Source organism: Lissotriton helveticus, chromosome 4_1 (genome assembly GCF_964261635.1).
Source record: "Lissotriton helveticus chromosome 4_1, aLisHel1.1, whole genome shotgun sequence".
Classification (NCBI taxonomy): domain Eukaryota; kingdom Metazoa; phylum Chordata; class Amphibia; order Caudata; family Salamandridae; genus Lissotriton; species Lissotriton helveticus.
The window spans coordinates 828,095,263-828,119,509 of record NC_136063.1 but is presented as its reverse complement, the minus strand read 5'-3'; the positions used below and the strand labels follow the sequence as shown (position 1 = coordinate 828,119,509).

Here is a 24,247-nt window from a genome sequence, read left to right as displayed (position 1 = left end):
GCAGGAGCTGCTCGGGGCTGGGGCTTCTCAGTCCTCAAAGCACTTGGTCGAGTTTACCTCGGGAGTCGTGCTGGAAGCGAAGTGCAGTTTCTTTCAAGATGGCCGGTCCCACGTGTCTCGTCGCACCCACGGATCTCAGCTGTGCTGCAGATGTAGGTTGAGGTCGGAGAGGTCTGGGAATCTAGGTCTCGTCGGGCTCTGAAGTCTGGATCCTGGAAGGAAGACGACAAAGGGAAGCCGCTGGACGCTTGATGGTGCCTGCAGTTGCAGGGTGGACACTCCTTGCCCACAAGGGGGATTTCTTCAGTCGTCTGTGGAGCTGTTGTATAGCTCCTATATATCCATATTTCGTGTTAAGTTAGCATAGGTACATTTTAGATTTAAACGCCATTTTTCCTTTCTTGCAACTTCTGCACACGACCCTTAATTGTTGACTTAGCTTTCAACCTAGTGGTTTGCCGTGGTGAATGTGAGAATAATATGTTATTGCTCTGATATCTGCTTTGTTTAATAAAACATGTCTGCACGGAGAGTGCTGAAGTTTCAGGAGCAACACGATATGGAATTGTTATGAGGTCTGATCTCCACGCCTTCATAGTCATAACACAAGTGCAGCCTTTGCCAACTTGGGCTTGAGGCGGGATTGATATTGCTTTGCACGAGAATTGTTAAGACACTTGATGCGGTGCACATGCAGAGAGAGCTGGTGTATGCTGATGTGATTCCTTCATGCTAGGACACTAAGGTATGGGCCCGCCCTAAAACAACCCAAAGAGACCTTCTTAGATAATAATATAATATATGTGATAGGGAGGGTGAGATATAAGTGTTGTTAACTCTTATTCATTACAGCATGTTAACATGCTGTCACCATTCGCTTTTTATGTCTTAGTAACTATGCTGATAATTTTGCTACTGATAATAAGTATACTTGTATTATCAAAGATACTGCGCCTGAGAAGACGGCATTAGTAAATAAACATTTCAAATGCACATGTGTCTTCTTTACTCCATGTTCTGGTTTGTAATGATAATATAACGAAAGAGTGTTCATGAGTCCCATGTACCCTGAGGTACTGTAAGTTCATGTTCTGGTTTGTCTAAACATTGGGTGTTTGATATGTCCAATGAGACACTGTAGCTAGCTAGGTAAGGGGTGAGTTGGTTGCTAAGGTAAGTTTTGGGACATCCTAATTTGCCGAGGTTCCACTCCTCTGTGCACAGTTCTGTGTGAGTACAGAAACCCTGCAACATGGCGCCCAACGGTTTCGGTGGTCTTATATCATGACACTCGAGTAGTTTATCGTTCATGCCTTAACCCCTTCACGTCCGTTTCCGGAAAACGGGGTGTTGGTGAAACCTACCTATTTTTTGAAATAGGTCTTTATTCAAGCTTGATTCTTACTTAAACGGTTTCTTTGAATTACTACCCAGTTGTGCTACAAAGTATTCTTTGTGTTTTCTTGTTTCCATTTCTGTGATGGCGGCAGCGGTGGCTATTGCGCAGCATAGTCGCGTAGCGGTACGCAACCATCTTCAGACGTACCAGGTCCCAGTAGATGGGATGGCTGTGATTTTCGTGGTAAGTGCAGATCCGGCGTTTCCTTACGAGTTGTTTTACTCTTGGGTTACGTTTCCGGCTGTGGACGCTAATTCTGGTTTGTACCACTCCTACACCGCCTCGGATGTCCCGGCTGAATATACGCCATACAGAGCTTTGGAAATACCTATTGATCATTGGCAGCATCGAGTTTGGTTTGATGGCGCCCTCCCCCACTCTTTGTCCCGTGCGAGGTTAGGTCCACTCTCGATTCCAGGTACTAATTGGCCTGCGCTGGGTGGCTTTACCCCGCACCCGAATCACGGGGCTTGTACCCTGATAGAAATTCGCAGGCTGCATGTAGTTTCCATTTCCGTGATTCGTGCTTTAGTGCAATACATCGGTCGACATCTTCCTGGTGGTCCCCAGGTGGGTGTGATCGCTCCCATGGAACGAGGCGGAATGCGTCTCAATCCTGTTATGGTAAATTCGGTTTTTGGTGCGCGTCCTGTTGACAACGATGACTTCCCATTCTGGCTAGCAGAGAAGTTTGATCAACTGGAAGCGGTTTTTCCGAATTCCACTCCTGCTGATAAACATAGAATGTTGACGATTACTCTCCCGAAGGATATTACTCCTGAACTTGCTGACTGTGACAGCTGGGGAAAAACATTTGCGGCAGTTTATACAAGGTGCTTCGGCACCCCGTCTATGACTGCCCTGCCTGAAATTGTTCGACGTGTTCAGAATGATCACGGTCCAGAGGCTGCGGTTGAATTGGGTATGCGCCTGTGTGGTTCATTTGAGATTGTAAGTGATCTCATTCTCTCCAATGTTAAAGGAGATGCAGTTAACTTTCAGGTGTCGAATGCTTTGGCTGCTCTGCCCGATGCCGACAAACCCCGCCAGTTAGCAAGGATTGTGGTGGCCGCTTATAAAACGATTGGCCGCACAAGTAGAGGTCTGAAATATTTTCCAGTGAAGGAGAAAAAACAACCACTGGGACAATCTGCAGTGACAGATGCCCAGCCCAAGTCCAAGAAACAAAATTGGCCTAAAAAACAGACACAGGGGAAGCAGACAACGCAGACTCAGGGTCCTTTACCTGCAATACTAGCTCCTGCACCACCCGAAAAAGTTTATGATTTGCGCGACCGCGCGATGATTAAATCACCTGATCGTTTTCAGGGTTCTGATCAACGCTCTCCTCGTTCCTTTCAGGACACATCGGCCCAGAAAACCGGTGGAGGAGGAGGGGGTGGACGTGGACGTGGTGGCCAACAAGGACGTGGTCAGTCCCGCCAGACGGACGGCGCAGTGAAGCAGGAGGATTCTACGCCTCGGCGTCCGCAGTTTGCGAAAAAGAAAGTCGCAGCCTTAACAGCGCATCGATATGCCACAGATAGTGAGAACGCGGCTTCGGAATCTGACGTGGGCTCTGACCTTGCTGGACAGCGCGGCGGAGATAACAATAGTCAGAGAGGCGCTGCGTCCACTACTGAGGGTGACAGCGACTGATGTGTACGTTGTGATAGAAACAGCGGATACGAGACTTGCTCCCCCTGAAAGACTATATGAAATTGTCCTGTTAATTGAAGGTGACATACAGCGTACCGTTAAGGGTGTATTTTGGGAGAATCTGTCTTCTACATATGATATTTTACTTTCGGAGGCTGACTGGCCCCCACCTTTTGTGCTCGCGGCGCCGCGAGGGGAGGAGGTGATCCTACCCAGTTTCGCGAACACTGTCTCGAAAGAGCATGCGCAGCATTTTGCAGAAGAGTGGGCTCGGGCTCTCGCGCCGGCTCTGTACCGTAACCAATGTGGTTGGGATAAATTGTCGCCTTGCCACGAAATACCGTTGCGGTCTCGGCCGCAGCCTCAACCTCAATATCCCATCCGGCGTGAAGCAAAATCTTCCGTCGCGGAAATCCTTGAACAATTGGAATATCAGGGAGTTATTGAAACGTGTGTGTCACCGATGAATAATCCCCTTTTTACTGTGAATAAACCTGACGGGTCATATCGTTTGGTTTTGGATTACCGGCATTTGAACTCGCATTGCCGTAACTGTGCAGTACAGAATACCCACGGCTCTGCCCTAGTGGATAGTCTCGTGCGTAAGCGTTTCAAGACAACGCTTGACATATCCAATGGTTTTTATGCCCACCGATTGGACAGCTTTAGCTCCCAATGGACCAGTTTTACAAGCGCTGGAGTCCAAAAGCAATTCCGGCGTCTTCCAATGGGCTACAAGAATAGTCCTGGTGTATTTACCGCTCGAATTGTCTCTATTTTGGAGGCACTCGACCCTGATGCTTTTTCGTATGTGGATGACATATATCTCACAGACGACGATATTTGGGAGCATCTGTGTCGTGTAAATTCTCTTGTTTGCAACTTCGCAGACATGGGTTACAAATTCAACTTTGCAAAATCGCACATTGCTGAACACACAGTGTTGTTTTTGGGCTATGAGCTCAACAATGAAGGTAGAGGTTTGGCTCCTCACTTCTTGGAGAAGTGCGCACAATTACGCGCACCAACAACACTGAAGAAATTACAATCCTTACTGGGCTTTTTGAATTTCGGCAGAACTTACATTCCGGAATATGCCCAGCGTGTCAAGCCTCTGTATGCTTTGATACAACCAACTTTCTCAAAATCATGCTGGCTGCCTGAGCATTCAGCCATTTTGCAATCCTTGCAGGCTGATCTGCTCGCTTCTAAATATTTACTGACTCGTGATAACCACACCAACCTGGTAATAAGAATAATTCCTGGGACGGTGGGTTTCACCTACCTCACTTTTAATGAAGGTGACACAGTACCTATTGCTTACAAGTCACACTTGTACACCTCGGCTGAGATGCGGTTTCCCACCATAGAAAAGGTTTTAACTGCTGTACAGATGGCAATTCTAAAAGAACGTGCTCTGTCACAGGGGAAACGCATGCTAGTGGTGACACCCTGTCCTCATTTGGAGGCAGTCACGAAAGCCAGTGTACCAAATTCGAAGGCTTTGCACCCTCGGTGGATTCAGTGGGCTGCGTCATTGTCATCCGCAGATATCATGTTTATTTTTGACGCCTCCTTACGGTCACAGGAGTACTTGCAGTATGAATTCGTTCATCCTGCTCCTCTGGCGATGCGACCTTTGGAGGACTTCCATTGCATCATTTACACTGATGGGTCGGCGCAGGTTGCGCATGGCTCTAAACATGCCTACGTTTCCGCATGCGCCATTGTGGTCGGTGCTGTGTTGAATGACGAGTTCATTTCCAGGGAGGTACACACGTTGCCCCTGGGCGATTGCACTGCACAATTGGCAGAGCTTCGTGCTCTATTACTAGCTTTGGAGTACGCAGATCCAAGTGTTACTACTCTAATTGTAAGTGATTCTTACTACTGTGTCCAGTCTTACAATGAAAACTTGTTCTTTTGGATTCAAAATGACTTTCGTGATTCCAAGGGTAGCACAATAAAACATAAAATGATCTGGGTTCGAGTGGCAGGGCTTAAAGCTATGTTGCCACTCGTTTATGTGATTCATACTCTCGGTCATCAGCGCGTGGGAGTACACGCTCTTGGCAACTCGCTTGCTGATGAAGCGGCGAAATCAGCAGTATCTACATACTTAGTTGCAGCAGTTACTAGGTCTAAAACCAAGATTGATAGCGACATCTTGGCAGCGGTTGCTGCCTCTGAGAAGGGAAGTAAACATCCTTCGGGATTCCCTTCGAAGTATAAATACCACTTAAGTCCCGAAAAGGTTCCTTTTGTGACAATTCCTGATGTTGGGGAACGGCTGATTCCCAACTCGGATCGCAGAACAGACTTGATTACAGCGGCTCATGAAGGTGTGGCGTCTGCGCATGCGGGCGTCTCAGCCACTGTAACGCAATTACAACAACGTTTCTGGTGGCGGGGACTGTACAAACAGACGCGTGATTATGTCCTTCTTTGTGACATATGCCAGCAGATTAAACCTTCAACTGCTACGCGTCCGCCTCAGACTCAGTTGTACATTTCTAATAAACCACTAGGCTGTGTTTATTTAGATCACTGCGGTCCATTTTCATCTGATACTGCGTATAAATACATCTTAGTAGCAGTTGACTCATGCACACGCTTTGTGTGGTTATGGCCACATCGCAGCGCTGATTCCCGGACTGTCATCAGAGATTTGCGTATCTTTATAGGGATTTTTGCCTGTGGTACCTTCCATTCGGATCAGGGTCCGGCTTTCGCCTCTAAGGCGTATAAGGATGCCATGACTTCGATGGGGGTCCAAGTCAAGTTTTCGTCACCCTACAGACCCGAGGGTAATAGTGTAGTTGAACGAATGAACCGTGATTTAAAGCAATCTTTGACAGCCCGAGTTATAGGCACTGGCAGAAACTGGCTGGCTCACCTCTATGGCGTGCAGCGTGCTCTTAATAATCTCCCTAGAAGGTCTCTGGGTGGGCGGACCCCATACGAAATGCTCTTTGGCATCAAGATGTTCGTCCCTGACCTTGACGGTCTAGACTCGGTGGTTCGCGCCACTGCCTTTGACGCAGATGAACATTGCAATGTTTTACAGAATCTACAAAAGACGAGAGACACTCTTGCAAAGGAACATTTGCCCTCCACATCGGATGATGCGTTGCAGATCCCGGTAGTTGGCTGGCTACCCCAAGTTGGAGAACTGGTTCGAGAGAAGATCGACAACAAGAAAGAGTTTGGTCCCTCCTATCGAGCTCCGGTCCCAGTGCTTGGAGTGAAGGGCACAAGAACAGTCATTTTACCACCACTTCCAGGTCGTAAGGAAAACAGGTTTATTTCTATTGACAATGTCAAGATACACAGAGTGGCCGATTCTTCTTAGCATGACACCGGCTGTTTCATGTCCTTCCATTGTGAGAAATTCAGTTATGCACACTGCTTCTAATAATGAACCTGAGGTGGCCATCGAATTACCTGCTGTTTCCAGTCCATTATTGAATAATTTACCAGGAACTAACCTTGATGAGACAGACTATACATACCCCACTGATCTGTCCATGCCTGACCTGCAAGCTCGTTTAGCCACGGAATCCAGATTTTCATTTGACTCTGCTTCCCTTGCCTCGAAAAAACCCTCTAAAATTGCAGTATATGCCAGCCTGTTTAAAAAACATTTTTTGATACCTCCTTGGATATACATTTGGCTGGTCCTTTTTTCAGTTTACCTTTTTATGTCAATTGGTTTTGTGTTTTATTTTTTTCGGATTATGAATGGACACTATGTCGAGGAGAGAACTTGCATTACTCATTTAAATGGAACTTTGGCCCCACTTTCCTCTTCACATTCTACACACAGATTAAAAAGAGACTTGACTTTGGTTAACATCACAGCGTGGCCTGTTCTGGATGGAATCGCGTGGGATGCAGTTCGTTTTCAGATTCATGGTCCAACGGAAGTCGTTAATGTCCCTAATGTACTAAGAGTTAATATGGGGGATGTAGTGAAACAAAACATTCGTTCTGATGATTGGGATGTTAATGCTGTGGAGAGTTTGTTTTCTGATTTGAAATATTATGCTGCTTTTGATGCTGAGGATTTATATTTAGAATCTGCTAATTATGGTGAATTGTTCTGTTACCAACATTATGGCAATCACTTCTTACACAAGACATCTTCCCGAAGGGATGCGGTTAATTTTACTCAGTGGGAACATTGCCCAGCACCAACACAAGGGAGTTCTGAAACGTTTCTAAAAAAGTATACTTATTTCACTGACTTTAATCAGTCCAATCCCGAGTCCTTTTATTTTAAATTTCACAAACAGCCACAGTCCAAGGTTCGACTTACAAATACAAAATTGTTATATTCAAAAGCCTTCCTGGATCAATTTGTTACTGGAGGGTATGAGTTATGGAAGGATACCATAGACCTTAAATCAGTTTGGGGCTCAAGGGCCTGGCAGGTACAAGGCACTGAGGCTTTGCACCGTGCATGTCTCATCCCAAATCATATGTGGTTTTTAAATGAAACCATTTCCCAGACCACGTGCTTTGGATTGGCTACGTCTAAAAGGTTAAACACCCCGTCTTTCCCGGAGTTGGAGGAATATGAGAATTGGAGTAATTTCACTAAATTGTCCATTAGAGAAATACAGGCTTTGCTTCTGAATTCCTCCTTTAACATTTCCAGTATGAATCCCAAGGGTTGGCTACTTTGGCACCGTAGTGCTGATTCTTGCCAAAAGAGATTTTTAAATATAACTAACGGTTTTAGGGCTGTTAGATCTGATCCCCGTTTTGATTTGAGTCATACTGTCACCTCTTACTCAGTTGGCAAGTTGTGTCAAGCTTGGCTGAAACATTCAACTTTACCTGCGGTTAAGTATCACCTTTCCAAACTGAATGCAGACGTGGATTTGAATGATTTCATTAAAGGCCCGGCTAGTGGCAGGTCGAAAAGATGGTTATATGGGGTTTACAATGAAATTTGGAAACTCTCACAGATTGAGGCTGCTTCACGTCTTAGGGCTATTGATCAAGCAAATCTTGAAAAAGTGCTTGCAGTGGTTGACAATAGCATTAACGTGCTTTCCTCTAGAATTTACACATTAGATAATATTGTGTCGTCTGTTGTTGATATTGTGCATGATGAAGTGTCTGTATTATACCATGGTCAAAATCAATTACGTTCAATCATGCAGTTTGCATGGACACTACAGACTCTAAAAATGGGTAAAGTTCCCTGGGGATACATGAACGTTTCCTCTTTATTTGCCCCGTTTAATTTGACAGACAAACAACGCTTGCTTTCAATGCGTGATGCTTCCTTTTCTATGCTCCATATTGAAAGATTGGAATCTTTACCTTTCTCTGTGGCAGAGACCACTGCTGCTACGTGGCTTATCCACGGTTTAATAACGCTGCCTTTTGCTTTATATAAGTTTTCAAATTGTATGAAATATGTGCCAATAGGTCGTTTTGAACCCTTAGGTAGCGGTTTTCTTCATGAGGTCTGGTCACTCCCATATACATACAGATGTTTCAAGGATGAACAAGAGGTTTATCTAACAGGGGATGAGTGTACTGAGACGCCAGATCATTCTTTAATGTGTAGACACATACAGTTGCACGGTTCGTGTAACAAGGACAGACCGAATATGGCTTGCGTTTTACAGGGCACGCCAGTTCCTGCTATCATCCCCACGTTTAAATTGTTAGAGAATGGTAGTTATTTAATGCTCAATAATGAAAACTGTTGTGGTTTAATTAAAGGTATAGCTTTCATAGTAACAGTTAGTGAGCGAGTTATTTGCTGCAGAAATGTTCTTTATCCTCCCACACGTGAACATAGGGAGTCTTCCATTTGGCCACAGATACCGACCTTGGGAGCAGAATTCAGCGGCATGGCTAGAATAAGAGCTCTATTGTCCCAGAAAGAGGTGGCCTTGAGCTCGGCCCGTGAAACTTTCGTGCTTCACATTGCTAACACCCGCACGGAGGTTCAGGCTCTTTTAAACACTGATTTGCCCTTGCATTTCGGAGCCATGGTCCGTTCTATCTTTAACGCGTCCTCCACGACGGGCCTAGCACATTTTTTTAAAGTTGTTAGCGGTGGTCTCGTGACTTCCTTTGAGAAGATTTTTGGAGTCATCCCTGCTTTCTTCCATTCTATTTTTTCTTCCTTGTTTGGAGGGTTTCCGTTTTTGCTTGCATTAGCGGCTGGCGCATTGGTGGTTTTCTGCCTTTTTAAATATGGATGCCCTTCCTGTGCAAGACCACGCACGGCTACTACTGACGCGGTTTCGCAACCGCATGCTTGATTACTATGGCACACTGCCGTTAGCGACTCTAAGCACGGCTTTTGGATTATCTTTTCGGTTCTCCTATTTCACCTGTGTCCAGCCTGTATTTCGCTGCCTGACCTGTGATTTCCTTTGGGCCATTGATTTGTGTCTCTGCGGACCGATATCTGCTGACGTCGATTTTGATCAACTGATGAGTCCTATCATTGCTCACGAGTTGGTTTGTTCTGACGAAAGGATTATGGCCTTGGCGGTGGCACATGGACTAATGGGTCCCTGGGATGTGTTGTCGGCAGCGCGAAATTTCTTGGAACTAAGTTTTCTTGAGAACCCACCGAGCTGTCCTCTGATGGTTATAGAGGATCCGGTGCTGGCAGATCACGTATGTTCCTTTCATCTTTTAAATTGGATGGCTGAACTGTTTTCGGATGAGGACAGTGACTTCCTCCTTGAGGCTGTTGCAGCTTACTTTTCATATACGGTCTTATCATAGACACTGCCTCAGATTGGCATGCTGATTGATAGCATTTCCTTGATTTTATTGACTTTTGGTCAAGACATTTTATTTTTGCTTGCCTATTGGCTTGAGCCACATTATATTTGTGGGCTATTTTTTAGCATTAGTTTTTATAATTGAATTTTTATTCATGCTCGTTTATAAATGGATTCTGCTCTCATGTGATGGCACTTCTGTTACCTTATTTAGTCCGTTCTCGGATCATGGGGGGGTGTTGTATAGCTCCTATATATCCATATTTCGTGTTAAGTTAGCATAGGTACATTTTAGATTTAAACGCCATTTTTCCTTTCTTGCAACTTCTGCACACGACCCTTAATTGTTGACTTAGCTTTCAACCTAGTGGTTTGCCGTGGTGAATGTGAGAATAATATGTTATTGCTCTGATATCTGCTTTGTTTAATAAAACATGTCTGCACGGAGAGTGCTGAAGTTTCAGGAGCAACACGATATGGAATTGTTATGAGGTCTGATCTCCACGCCTTCATAGTCATAACACAAGTGCAGCCTTTGCCAACTTGGGCTTGAGGCGGGATTGATATTGCTTTGCACGAGAATTGTTAAGACACTTGATGCGGTGCACATGCAGAGAGAGCTGGTGTATGCTGATGTGATTCCTTCATGCTAGGACACTAAGGTATGGGCCCGCCCTAAAACAACCCAAAGAGACCTTCTTAGATAATAATATAATATATGTGATAGGGAGGGTGAGATATAAGTGTTGTTAACTCTTATTCATTACAGCATGTTAACATGCTGTCACCATTCGCTTTTTATGTCTTAGTAACTATGCTGATAATTTTGCTACTGATAATAAGTATACTTGTATTATCAAAGATACTGCGCCTGAGAAGACGGCATTAGTAAATAAACATTTCAAATGCACATGTGTCTTCTTTACTCCATGTTCTGGTTTGTAATGATAATATAACGAAAGAGTGTTCATGAGTCCCATGTACCCTGAGGTACTGTAAGTTCATGTTCTGGTTTGTCTAAACATTGGGTGTTTGATATGTCCAATGAGACACTGTAGCTAGCTAGGTAAGGGGTGAGTTGGTTGCTAAGGTAAGTTTTGGGACATCCTAATTTGCCGAGGTTCCACTCCTCTGTGCACAGTTCTGTGTGAGTACAGAAACCCTGCAACAGAGCAGAACGTCGAAGTCCAGAGTTTCTTCTTGTAGAGTAGTTCAGGATTAATCTAATTTGGAATGGGACCAGCTCCTACCTTTATTCTCGTAAAGGGGGCTGCACTACTGACTAGGTCCCTCCCCTGGGTGGGACCAGGTAGGGGGGTGGCTACACCCCCTATCCTTTGTCCAGTTTCCTGCCAGAGCTGGGGCAGGGATCCCCCAGCAACTGGTTTGAACCGGTGTATGCACAGGACACCTTGTGTGCCTCGGGCATGTCTCATTCCTTTCAGGCCTGTCCTACCCAATATACAAAATCCTGTCTGGGGTGGTGCTCGCACCTCCCAAGGCAGGAAACCCTTTGTCCAAGCCTCCCTCGCTGGAAGGTCTCCCAGCAGCAGGAGGTCAGACTTGTGTCTGTGGTGGCAGCATCCATTTTGTGATGCTGAGGCTCGAGTTAACTTTAACCGGGGTTCACAGTTACATACATGTCGTGTCCCTCTAGAAGGGTGGAATGCTACCCCCGTCGCCAGAATTGGCGAGGGGGTAGTATTCCAATTCGTATGACAGCTTACTCGACATGTTTTGATAATGTTATACCAGAGTTAGCATTTAACCGCGAGGTTGATAATGCACTTAACAGTATATGGTATAGCGTTATCATGGAACAGCTATTAGGACTTGGTTCCGCAAGCTGCAAACGGGCTCAGCTCATGCCAGAGCACCATCTCACATAATTCCAAGCACTCTGCCTTCAGGATTGATAAGGCCTGCCATAGGAGTGACTGATAGGAATATATGTGTCCATTTTAGGGTTAGATATAGGTATACTATATCTATAGCAAGGGGTGATTACACCACCTTGCCCCAGCTGTCCTGCAGCCAGTTGTGTCAGTTTTAGATGGCCAGCCTGGGGTGGCATAATACATGCTTCAGCCCCTGGTAGGCCCTGGGTACACCTATGCCCTGGGTACATGGACTGAGAAGGTGGCCCTGTACCAATTGGTAAATGCACCTAAAGTACATGGTTGTTAATTTAGAGAGAGAACAGCTAGGCTGTGGGTCTGATTAGCAGGCCCACAGCCAGGGAAAGTCGTAAACCAGTGAAGCAAAAAGCAAACATCTGGGGTGACCATAGGATTGCAGACCCCACTCTCCTACACTTACCACATTCAATATCTGCAGCTTCACTACTGGGTGACTTCCCCCAGGTATAGACTAGATGCTGGCAGGCCCCTGACTCCTTTTGAGAAATGACTGCTGCTTAAAATGGAGGATAAACGTCTTAGCTCTAAATTATTGGACACTTTCCTAGCTAAAAAAAATTCCCTAGCCAAAACCAAGGAACAAATTCATTGGGAGGCAGAGATTGGGTGGGACCGACTATCAAGGAAAAGGAAGATATCTTTTATAGAGCTCACCACACAGTACATAATCTGTCCAGCACTGAAACTGCATTTAAATGTGTCTCCTATTGGTATTTGACAATGGCACGAATCCACAAATGGAATCCGGAACAATCCGAGGACTGTTGGCGAGGGTGTGGAAACACTGGGACTCTTCTCCATCTCTTATGGTACTGCCCAAAACGTACAAGATATTGGGATTGAATCCTCTCCTTGACACTGCATTCAATACCTCCATCCCTAGATTTCCGGCATACAACTTATTGGGACTGTGGAACTAATTGACCTATCCTCTACGTTTTAACTAAGGTAGATGAATGGCGATAGCCTTAGAAGTTGCTTATCAAGTGATCCTAGCCCCTTGGGGAACAGATAGAATTTCTGACCAAACCTCCTGGCCACACAAACTCTAGTTCATCCTATGAATGGAGAAACTCTCACTACCACTGGACCCCCCCAAATACCTCATATTCCGACAGATGGGAACCTTTCCATCAAAATTTGTCCTCTGAATTCAAAGAACTTACGTGTCTGTCTTATCTGCGGATACTGCGCTTAATTTCTCACGACGCCCCAGTTACTGCCTGGATATCACTGATGTCTAGTAGTACCCTATGCCCTTTTCACTATGGTCTTGAGTCCTATGATATATACCTTAGCACTGCTGTTCGGGGAAGCATGTGTGGGTGGTGTGTTGGTTTTAGTTTTATTATTTTTTAGTTTATTTTACATTTTCTTTGCATGATTTACGCTGCCATTGATTGCAGGCATCAAGCTGTGTATCATAACAAGCAAGCTTATTAAACAGATTGGCTCCATAAAGTAGACATAGTTCATTATAAAAAGCTTCAGCCACTATTCACAATTTTGAAATTGGTCAGAATCAACGTAAGCCAGTCACTCAACTTTGTAAACATAAATTTAGAGTGTGCCCACATGATTATAGTGTCCACTTTAACATCCGGAAGTAGTACACAAAGTAAAAGGCTCTGTATTGCTTTGACAAGCCTTAGTCCCAAGAAACTCGAAAAGAGGCCTTAAATTCACATTAGGTATTATATGACTCCTTCATAATTGTAGTTGAGGAGTTTTGCCCTTCAATGCATTGGGGATCCTCAAGATGGTTACATTAAAGGTTATTCCTAGAAATATATACATATTTACCACATGTTTATTGTGTGATATAAAGGCATCCAGCACAATGAGGTTCATATTTTGCGAGACACCCTTCATCTCTATTTATAAGTCATAGAGAGTAAAACACTTGCTCATTGCATTAAAAACTATAAAAAGTTAAAAAAAACATACAGTACAGGTGCATGCTCTCCAAGAAAAATCTCTGATCTAGATATATAGGTACAGATACATAAAGAGAAGTTGATACACCTTGCCTGCTATGGCTTTTTCTCATATCATATCACATAATAAAACAAACACTCACTCACTGTTTTGACTACTCATGTATATAAAGGAAGCAACCGATTGGCTACATATTATAGCAGGCAAGCCTTCATATGTCCAAATTAACTCTTTGTTTTAAATACTCATGTTTACTTATATATACAGACCTACTCATTGTTTTGACATGTATAATCTCAGAGACAGTGCAAGTGATACAGACAATAAAGCTCAGAGACTCAGAGGCCCATTAAGAGTGGCTTGTTAACTCAATTGGGTCTGGAATTTCGAATACTGCTGATAAGTGGTATTCCATCAGCAGGAAACGTTTCTGGGTGGAATATCTGGAAGAAACATTTGGAAATCAGCACAGTAAGCCTGATTTCTGAAAGCCAAAAATTCATATTTCCCGTTATTTTCTTGCCTTTGAAATTACCACGACCATTGGAATTGGAAACTCTGGGGCAGGTAAATAACAGAAATAATTACGGGACATGCATAATGATAGCCAGAGCTGTAATTACTTTTTGTGGATGAGAACGTTGGAACGTTAGTTGAAGTAATTCCATGATCCTGTGTGGGTGAAAAACATGATGAAAGTAACTGATTTCGAAAAGCTGAAAATAAATTAAACTAAGGGAACAACTGGCAGGCTAAGCAGTCTACATATTCTTAACATTCTCTAAACAAAATAAATACACAATGTGCTTTTATTTTGCATTCACCAAACTAGCAAAGAACTATGAAAACAAAACTCAAGATTGCGTGACCTGGGGCATCCCTACTGGGTAACTTGCTGAAAACACCCACTTTCGGCATGTCATATTGGCAATGATTGCGTTCACATCGATCGCCATATTGTTGCTCTTATGTACCCTATGTATACGGGCTATAGAAAGAAGACTGGACGTGTCAAGGAAGGAGCTAAAAAACATCAGTGCCATGCTGGTTAAAAGCCTCTGTTGAGAACGGTGCATTTGAAAACTAATGTAGGTGGAATAGCCATGAAACTGTCCCAAATGCTATGTTGGCAAATTGACTGTGCCTCTAATTAGCGCATAACATAATTATTTGTGAAAACAGAAATGTTAAACAAGCCACATCCTCGGATGGGCAGTGGGGGTGAAGGGGTGAAGCAATGTTGTGGAAGGGATCAGGGGGTGTGGGCTGGCACGGTGAGATTTAATGACGGCAAAACAAAAACACAGAAGATGGGCAAACAGCACAGCAAATGAAGTGGCTGCGAACGTTTCATCAAGTCAGTGCACAAAGTAAACAGAACAGTTACCGTGAGCAGAGGCAGGCCAACAAAAACAAACAGTGCTCTCAAAGTATCCTAAATAACCTGAAGTGTAAGAGCACATGTGACAGGGGCAGTCCTCATGGGAGGATGCAAAAGTCCAAAAGGAGAGACTACTAAGTGTTTTCACCAAACAGAAGTCGGCATTTACAAAGGACAGTAAAAGGAACCAATGAACAAGATGGGCAGTGTTTGAAGCCTATATTGTAGATACAGCATATCTCAAAAAGACAGCACACATGTGCTGCCTAGGCTAGACCTAAAATGTATTAGGTATTCCTTTGTAAGACTCCAGGTTCTGTTAAGTAATATAGAAGAGACCACATTCCACTGGAGAACACGTGTTTGCAATCAGGATATCCTGGCTCTCTAGTAAAAGGAACCAGCTCTTGCCAGGTAAATGACTCTTGCACAAGATTGGCCCTGTTTACAAAACACTTTTAGATGGCTCAATCAGATGTTCTTGGTGGTACGTTAATGCAGTAAATGGTGAAAACATCTTCTGCCAATGTGGTATGAAAGCAGATTTAAAAAAAGAGGTTATGTTTGTCAAAAACAATTGTGCACATGTGAGCAGACAGACTGTGGTTGAGGCACAGTGACATCACACCAACACAAGATATCATTGCAAAACACTTCACATTCCCAGGAATACCACATAACAGCATCACATAATAATATATCAATGCAACAATAACTCAACAAACACACAACCATGCTATAAAATAGAATTCACCAACAAAAACCATTGAAAACACAATAACACAATGATAACAATAAAACATAAATCAACAGTACAAAACAGCAATACATCATAGCATGCCTACACAATAAGACAATAATACAGAACACAATAGCAGAAATACACAATTGTGGTATGTTGTGTTTTGTGCTGTAGTGTGATTCTAAGGTGTTCGGTTGTTTTGAGGTTGTTCATTTTTATGTTTTGTTCTGTTAGCCTGTAGTGAGTTTGTGTGCTGTTTTAACCCTTTGCGTGCGTCGGACGGAACCCGGCCATCCAACGTCACGGTGGGCGTGTGCGCAGGACGGCTGGGGGCCGTCCTGACCACCCCCAGTCATAAATCAGCCGCACCGCAGCGGAATTCCAGCCACGGTCAACGGGTTAAAAGTATGTTATGATGCTTCATTGTCTTGGTGTTTTTGTACCACACTATGTTGAGTTGCAACCCTGTTGAGTTTGTTACTGTATTATTTTGTGTTTTCCATCTTGTTTTTGTGCTGCAATGTGTTGTGATTGTGTTGCTGGGATGTTGTGCTGCTGTTTTGTGTTGTGTTCAATTATTATGTGGAGTGGGTGTGCTATTGTTTGCCTGTTGTATTTTTGTGTTGCAATACTATATTGTGTTGTTGTGTTGTAATGTGCTCACTGTGTTGCATTATTGTTTGTTTTTTGTTGTTGTGCCCTGTTATGTTTTTGTTCATTTGTTATTTTGCTTTGTTTTTTGTTACTGTATTACGTTATATTGAGATCTGCTCTGTAGTTTCTTTGAATTCTTTAACCTGTGTTGCTACCTTTCCAGCAAAAAAGCAGCATATTCTTTTAGTTCCAATGCCAACCAGCCCTCTACCATTGTATAAAGTGATAAAATGTCATTACTCCACCTCTTCAACTACTGAAGACACTAGGCACGCCAAACTTGTGGCGATGTTCATAGATCATGTATTGGAAGTGTTTAATGAAATTTGAATACCCTTATGCTGCTGGAAGACCTGTTGAACGGGAAAAGGAGATCAAAACTGTTTGAAACGTTCCCTGCTTAACGATGTAAGAATGGTCACATACAGTATTTTAAAGTTGCATTTGACTGTTCTTCCTACTTTTCCTGTTCATTTGATTTCTGTTATTGGCAAATGCAAACTGAATTGTCTTTGAGTTCTTATCTATTGTGTAAATTGTGCATGCTAAACATTTGTATTACCTAGAAACACTATTCCAAGACATGACATTTACATCTTGTAGCAGTGAAATCATAGTTTGATGTATCAAAACACAATCTTTACACATTATTGGTAAGTGTATTGACTTTACTTGAAAACCAGGACCACAAACTATACAATGCCCTCCAAAGCTACGAAATAGCAAGTTTGTGAAACCATATCTGTAGGATCCCTAGAATTAATTGGTGTTTGTGTGTGTTTTTTAGTGGGCTTGTATTGCTGTTTAGAGGCAGTGCCACATACTTGGCAAATTTTAAAGAACAGCTTCACTGTAAGCATTCGAGATAGAATACAGGGCGTAGGCACAGGAAGAGACAGGTTACACATAGCCATTATGCACAGACTAGTAGCGTGTGTATGCTCTGGCACATTAATGTCATACCTATTGTATTTGATAGTGCTCAATCGATTTATTGAATTATTACCCCGTGGTAAAATACCATTAGCTAGCATTGTTGCACTGGCCTGTTGGGCTGTCGAACAGTCTTGCACTGCCAGATGGGCCAGCTGGAAAGGACCAGCATGTGGGCTGTTTTGTCCTTTCAAGCTATGCCATTTGGGTACTTGTGAGTGGGTGAGACGAGCTGCTGTACTGTGTGGCGTTTGCAAAGGTAAGCTATGCAATACAGGTGGAAAGCAGCGAGAAAGAAGGATATGCAAGCAGTACATGTCACTCTGTGAAGGCCATCAAAGTGAGAGAGGGTGCCGGACAGCAGGTAGAACACCAACTTGCACAGCACGGATTCTACTGACATCACAGAAGAGAAGGAAGCAGTCGATTCAGGTAACTGTGGTGAGAAAAGAATAGTGATTTAAGTTGTTCAGCTCACCAATGTATAATAGAGATTTTATTAGGTCTCACCTAGGCAGCGCATGCGCTGTCGCTTCGAGACATGCTGTATGTAAAACATGGACTTGAAGCACCTCCCATGTTTTCGATTCGCTCCTGTTAATGCCCTTTGCAAAGGGCTGCTTGTGATTGGTGCCTATCGGTAATTTGTCCCGCCTTGTGCTGTTTTGGATCCTCCCAGCAGACTGCCCCTGTTACAAGGGTTCTTTTTTTATTTAGGTTACTTTCTGGCACTATTTTCTTTTTTATCTGACTTTAGAGCTCACTCTCGCCTGGGCAGCAGAGACCATGCATAGGAGGCAGCAGGGGCATGCAGTGCCACGCTGCAACAAAAGCTCTATGTGATGGCTGCTCAGCCACGGAGGACATTTGTCCAAAATAGAAGTATTCTAAGCCTTGACTTGGCAGTCTCCTCATGGACTATTATTGGCTCTTGCCGGGAACCACTGTCGTAGGCATTTCTCTTCCTCACTAAACAGTATCTGTATATCGTTTTATAGCTGTGCTTACTATCAGACTCGACAGCATTGCATGATGCAGTACCACAGGTTGTTACCAGGTGCTCCTCTGGAGTTCTAAAGGGTCCTCTATTAGTCACATAAGGTACTACACCCAGCAATCCTAAAGAATCCAAGAGGAAACACAGCAATAATTAAAGATCTATGCAGTATAAAACGAAATACAGATACTGTTTGGTGAGCATTGTGTTAGGAAAAGAGAAAAGCTTACCATTGTGTCATGAGTTTTTGTAAAACGTTATTTTTTTGGAGAGCTGGATGGCAACCGCCAACATGTTGTTACTAGGTGTCCCTCTGGAGTTCTAAAGGGGCCTCTATTAGCCACATAAGGTTCTGCACCCTTTCCCTGCTTCGTTGATTTTTCTTATTACTGCATAGGCTACTGCCTGTTATATATTGGTGATTCCCATGCAGCCCTCCCATAAAAATGTTATACAAAAAATCATTACAAAGCAAAAGAAGTGTTGCCAAATCAAAAAGTCAGTGGAGACCGCCAGACTTATTGGGACGTGCTGGGTGCATTTTCCGCACTATTGGGATATTTATCTTTACCCTATGGAGAGATGTGTTGGCAAATAATGCTGGTTAATTAGTTGGATACGCGAAAAACAAAAGAGAGACTAATAGTAATCAAGAACAACGTGGACGGACCCACTAGTGAATCCTTAAACAAGGATGACTCTGTTAGAAGTATTAGAAGTATTGGAGTGCCAGGAACCACATAGGTTTTTAAGAAGAACCCTCACCCACCAACCTAGTTGGTGGCATGCTTCATCATCGGGTTCCCAGCTGGTCTGTCAAATGCAACCCAGCTGTGCTTCAATGCCTGAGTTACAGCGGAGCAGGTTTTGTTTTTATTTCAGTGTGATGTGTGCTCAAAAGGTGATGGAGTTAAAAATGCCTCTGGGACTCCTTGCTGACAAATTTTGTATTCCCAGTGGCCCAGGACATAGTTAAAAGATAAAAGGGGGGATAAAGTGAAGACGGACAATTGGTTTTCGTAATCCCTCAAATACTGGTCAACATGTTTCAGCCTCATCAACAATAGGGAGGCTTTCTTCAAGACCAAACAGTGGGAAAATGTGCTGTGGCAAAATAAGCCATGTGTATTTATTTCAGCACACGCTGTGCTGTGCATGCAGTGGTGTAACCATACTTACGGATGTCTGATTAAAACCTGTAAGAAAAAAAAACACACCATAAAGGATATACACAGCATATAAAGAAACATAATTGAGACTGCTCCATTATTGCTTAGGTATCCTTTGCTCGTGGTGCGCTTGTCTATTTGTGTGCACTCTGTGAGTCGTTTTTAAGGATTCTCTTCACCTATCCAGTCAGTCATACAAAAGACATGTGACATACTCCTGGTGTATGCAAAATCATGCATGGTGGTTCGGTGGAGGCATGCATGTCTTGTATTTGTTGTGCTTCTTTATCTTGTCAGATCACATGTCTAAGTGATCGCAGCATAATTTGTTTGTGCTTAAAGTATGGATAATAAATGGTCATTCCATGGTGAGATACTGTTATTAATCTAAAAAATGGCAGCCAATGTGCGGGATTGGCGTAGCTAGGGGGGGCGAGAGGGGCGGTCCGCCCCAGGCGGCACCATTTTTGAGGCGGCCACGGCTGCAATGTTTCTGTTGTAGTGATATACCCCCACCCCGGAGTCCCGAGTACGCATGCGCATTACTGCCATCGACCTTACAGGAGTCAGTGCTCATGGTTGACTATGTGAGCGCATCGGAGACAGACACAGTCTAAGGTGGGGGATGAGTCACAGGTCCCCCATTGCCCTGCTGAACTCAGCTGCTGCCCGCAGTGCGAGCGGGCAGCATTTTATAAAGTTTTTGCTGCACTTTAGGCAGAGCCGTAATTCTGAACTGCGCAGCAGCCTGGGAGCCCGCTTCAAGCTATTTGACGCTATTGCGCTGGGGATCTTGAGGATTGTCACTATTTCGCGCCACTCTGGGACAGCCGGGCCCAGGCAACGCTGGCCGCAGCTGAATTGTCTTTAGGGACAGAGTCAGAGCTGATCAAATGGGATCTCGACCAGCCCAGCGACTGACCCCCTTGACCCCAGGCCTATCTGTGCTTTACTCGAGTGATGCACCTGGCAGGCCACATGATTAGCCGGCGAAGCAGTGCAGCAATAAAGGAGCAGAGGAGCTTGCTGGCATCTGACTTCCCCAGGCCGGATCCGATACCAGCTTGCTGCCGCAAACGTGCAGTTGGGCTCGGCTGCCACAAGAAGCCATTGGTCATCAGAATGAAGTACGTACCAGAGAGAGAGAGTGCCGGTATGTTTAAAATTAAGACTTCTGTGCCATATGTGTGGTTTTAGACAGCCTGCACGACACGCATTGGTGCAAGTACTCTTAGGTAGAGGTGGTAACATACCAGTGAACCATGGCCAGGGCAGACGGCCGTGCAACTATTTATGAATATTACTGCTCACTCTCTCGAAAAGTGTATTTTTGAGATAATACAGCTTACAATCGGGCTCTGAACTAGGCTATGTGTACTTCAGTCAGCTTCTCTTCCTGAGGCTTGCCCTGCCCCCCCCCCCCCTCCCTCCGATGCCTTACAGTGCCGTATGGTAATGGCTTAGAATAGCAATAACATGTATTCTCAGCCTCAGGTAAATAATAAATAATGATCGAGACTGCGCACCCTGCTATAATCCACAAATTGATTTTTATTAAACTGCTCATTGTGTCTTTTTGAAATAAAGTACAGTCTGTGTCCGGGTTGTGACCCCTATGGGTGTAATGTCTGATATTTATGTTTCCCTCGTTCTAATTGCATGATTTTGCTTTGTGGAAAAAGTGTCATTCCTAGTTTTTGAAATGTCACTCATACTTACGCTGAAATTATGAAAATGTCACACAAAGCAATCTGAAACCTTGGCAGCTATGAACCACTGCTTTAAAATCCCTTAGTTGGGCATCCTCCGCTTTAACCACAGAGAGGGGGGAGAGAAGTATACCCATAATCCCTCCTATGCAGGCAACTTTTCAATTCACGAGGAAGGGTGGAAATATTGACACAATCTGGATCTCAGTGGTGGGCTTTTGTGAGCTACATTTGTGCAAGTCGTTCCCTGTCACCCTCCCTTTATATCTTAAAGGGCACAGTAATATTGTAGGTCATTCCAAAATCGCTTCACCTTACACCCTAGTTAGTGAACTCCGTGTGCCTATAAAACAGGACTGACTCATGGAAAGGTCACTAGTGTCACAATAACACCAGTCATCCAATCAAGGCTGCAACGCTGCTTCCTGGTCTGTTGTTTTTTAATAATAAGATGGCTGGCACACAATGGCGGGACCTGTTATTTTGTCTCTTAATTGTGCTCACCGTCCTTTTTCCCCAGCACCCCCCACCCTCCCCCAAGGGGCGGCAATCTGTGGGATAGCCCCGGGCGCCACAAGCTCTAGCTACGCCCCCATTGAGGCAAGGATTATCTTGTTTTAAATGCATGTTTACCTGCCAACATGCGGAATTAAAAACATTCATAATGTCACAAGAATTGAAAAAGGCATAATTACACTAGCTATGTGTTTACGGAAGCTGTATTAGATCCCGGAAGGGGCGGACTCCTGTAGTCAAACACTGTAAACAAGACAATAGTAGCATCTTAAGTGAGTAAGGGTACTCTGTATCATGTAAAAATGCAGCCGAGTGGTGCCAGAGTTGGGCTTTAATCTGCAGAAAGAACTTACTTTGACATGGCTGACCGCCCGCGTGTCTCACCTATTCCGGTCTTCTCGGGATCTCACCGATACCCGAGGCCAATGTATTCTGCTTTTAATGCTGGCTTCCCGGCAGTAGCCTGGAGCATGGCAGCGTGGCAGCGTTTGGGATGTAACTGCGTCATTACGTGAAAGTATGATGTTTTGACGTGAACGTGTGATTCAATCGGGCTCTAGAGTGCGCGAGCCTTACTGCGAATCTAAATGCAGGGAAGACTCGGTGGGTGAGGTTTCTTCTTAAAAACCTATGTGGTTCCTGGCACTACAATACATTTAACATAGTAATACTTGTTTAAGGATTCACTAATTGGTTGGATAAACAAGCCGGCATGTAAACCGTAGAAGTGATGCTGTGTACACACTTGGCTTTGTCATTTAAAGCCAGTCAACCGCTTCTTTTGTTTAAATGAACAACACCTGCTCAGTCCCATACACGCCCGGTCCTTGTGAATGCACAATGGGTAAGTCTTGAAAATACCATCAATATGCACCGTGTGCCCCATGACTGTGTCCCTCTTCGCAAAGCTTGCTAAGCAGGTGGAACACCTGCGAACTGTTTCACAAGGTTCAAACTACACCCACAGGAAAACCAGATGCAACTGGAAAGTAAGCAAAACCTGTTAATTCAAAAAGTACTTCATGTGTAGCTTGGAAACAGTAATTACAAATATAGGTCTGGGTTTGGTGACAAGGTCCAGGTAAAGTTTCCTCTATAAAGTGAATCCAAGAAGTTGTTTGGCACAGATGGCACAGGTCCCCGTTAGCATCTGCCAAGCTAATGGTGGCAGAAGGGCGACACTCCAAATTACTCACTAAAGACTTATAGGAAGGGATGGTGCACCCAACCATACCAATACAGGTATGTAAATCAGTGCATGTGCCCAGATATCTTTATAGAGCCCAATACATGCATTTCAGCTAGTTTGTGAGTGCTTACAGAGCTAAGGTAAACATGGAAACTGGGACCACAGAGAGTTCTCCACATGGTGACCTCCAGGTCATGAGTTTCAATCCTTGTTTAACCAGTATTTACTCCTTCCAAGGTTAATAAATATGTACTACTGAGCTGGCTAATGAGCTGTATTCAGATTGCATTGTTTTCTATGTTTTTCCTCTTTCTCTTATTCCCTATCTTTCTGCTCTGTCTCACTCCTCCTCACTTGGTGAAAACCGGGACTTCAACAAACGTCTCTTATCCTCTCTTTCCTTAATTTGTTCACCTCTGAAAGGGATTAAAAAAAGAAAGACACACTTTTGCTGCAAATGTCCTCTTTTTGTGACATTTTTCTATTCCTAATTACAGCCTCAGGACAGAGAGAAAAAAAGGTTAAAAATACGAAAAATAAATATAAAACTAAATAAAGCAAGACAGAGTGGTCGCAAAATGGGCGGATAGGTTTTATTCACACCCACACACATTAGCGCCTCTGTACTGAGTTTTCTAGTGAAGGGCTACTTTGTTTTCTTGTCTTTCTTTGAACAACATTGTTTTTCCCGGGCCTGGAAGTGCACCATTCCTTGAGGTACTACAATACCTGGTTGATGCATGGAGCGGAAAACGTTTATTGTAACCCTTAGCAGCTGCTTTCCTTATTTTAGTTTATAAAATGTGTTTCGAAGCTCTGTGTTCAGGGATGTGGTCTTTTTAAAAGATACTGCTTCTGTTTTGTAAGGATATAAGCAATGGACATTAAAATGGGTCCCTTCTGGGCCCTGTAGTCATGTCCTTAACTTTTCAGGCATAAAAAAAACTCATTGATTTCTGAATAATAAGTGTTAAACCGTTAAGGTAACTATGTTGTTTCGCTTACATTTCACATGGTTTACTTTATCTTGCATTTCCAATGAGTGTTTGCTTTTTCCAAGATTTTGTTACTTTTTTTTACAGGCAGCATATTACTCTTGTCTCCCCTCCCCCATAACCTACTCCCCATTTTCTGGTTCTCCAGCACCACAAGGTCATACAAATGGCAATAGCGCTATGAAACCTACCCACTCAGCAGGCAATCGACTCGACCTTATCTTTTCTAGTCCTGGTTTAACACATATGAACGACATTCTGCCCATGAGCTGGACGCATCATG

At 43.9% G+C, this 24,247-nt stretch overlaps 1 long non-coding RNA gene across 3 annotated transcripts in view; it reads right to left on the bottom strand.

Annotated features, from left to right (window-relative positions):
• The window catches only part of LOC144828889 (uncharacterized), a 164,660-nt gene extending 142,393 nt beyond the window's left edge, over window positions 1-22,267 (bottom strand). For all 3 annotated transcript variants that reach the window (XR_013610552.1, XR_013610553.1, XR_013610554.1), the window contains exon 1: window positions 22,134-22,267. This is a non-coding gene — a long non-coding RNA (uncharacterized LOC144828889). The remainder of the gene's footprint in view (window positions 1-22,133) is intronic.
• Between the last annotated feature and the right edge of the window lie 1,980 nt (window positions 22,268-24,247).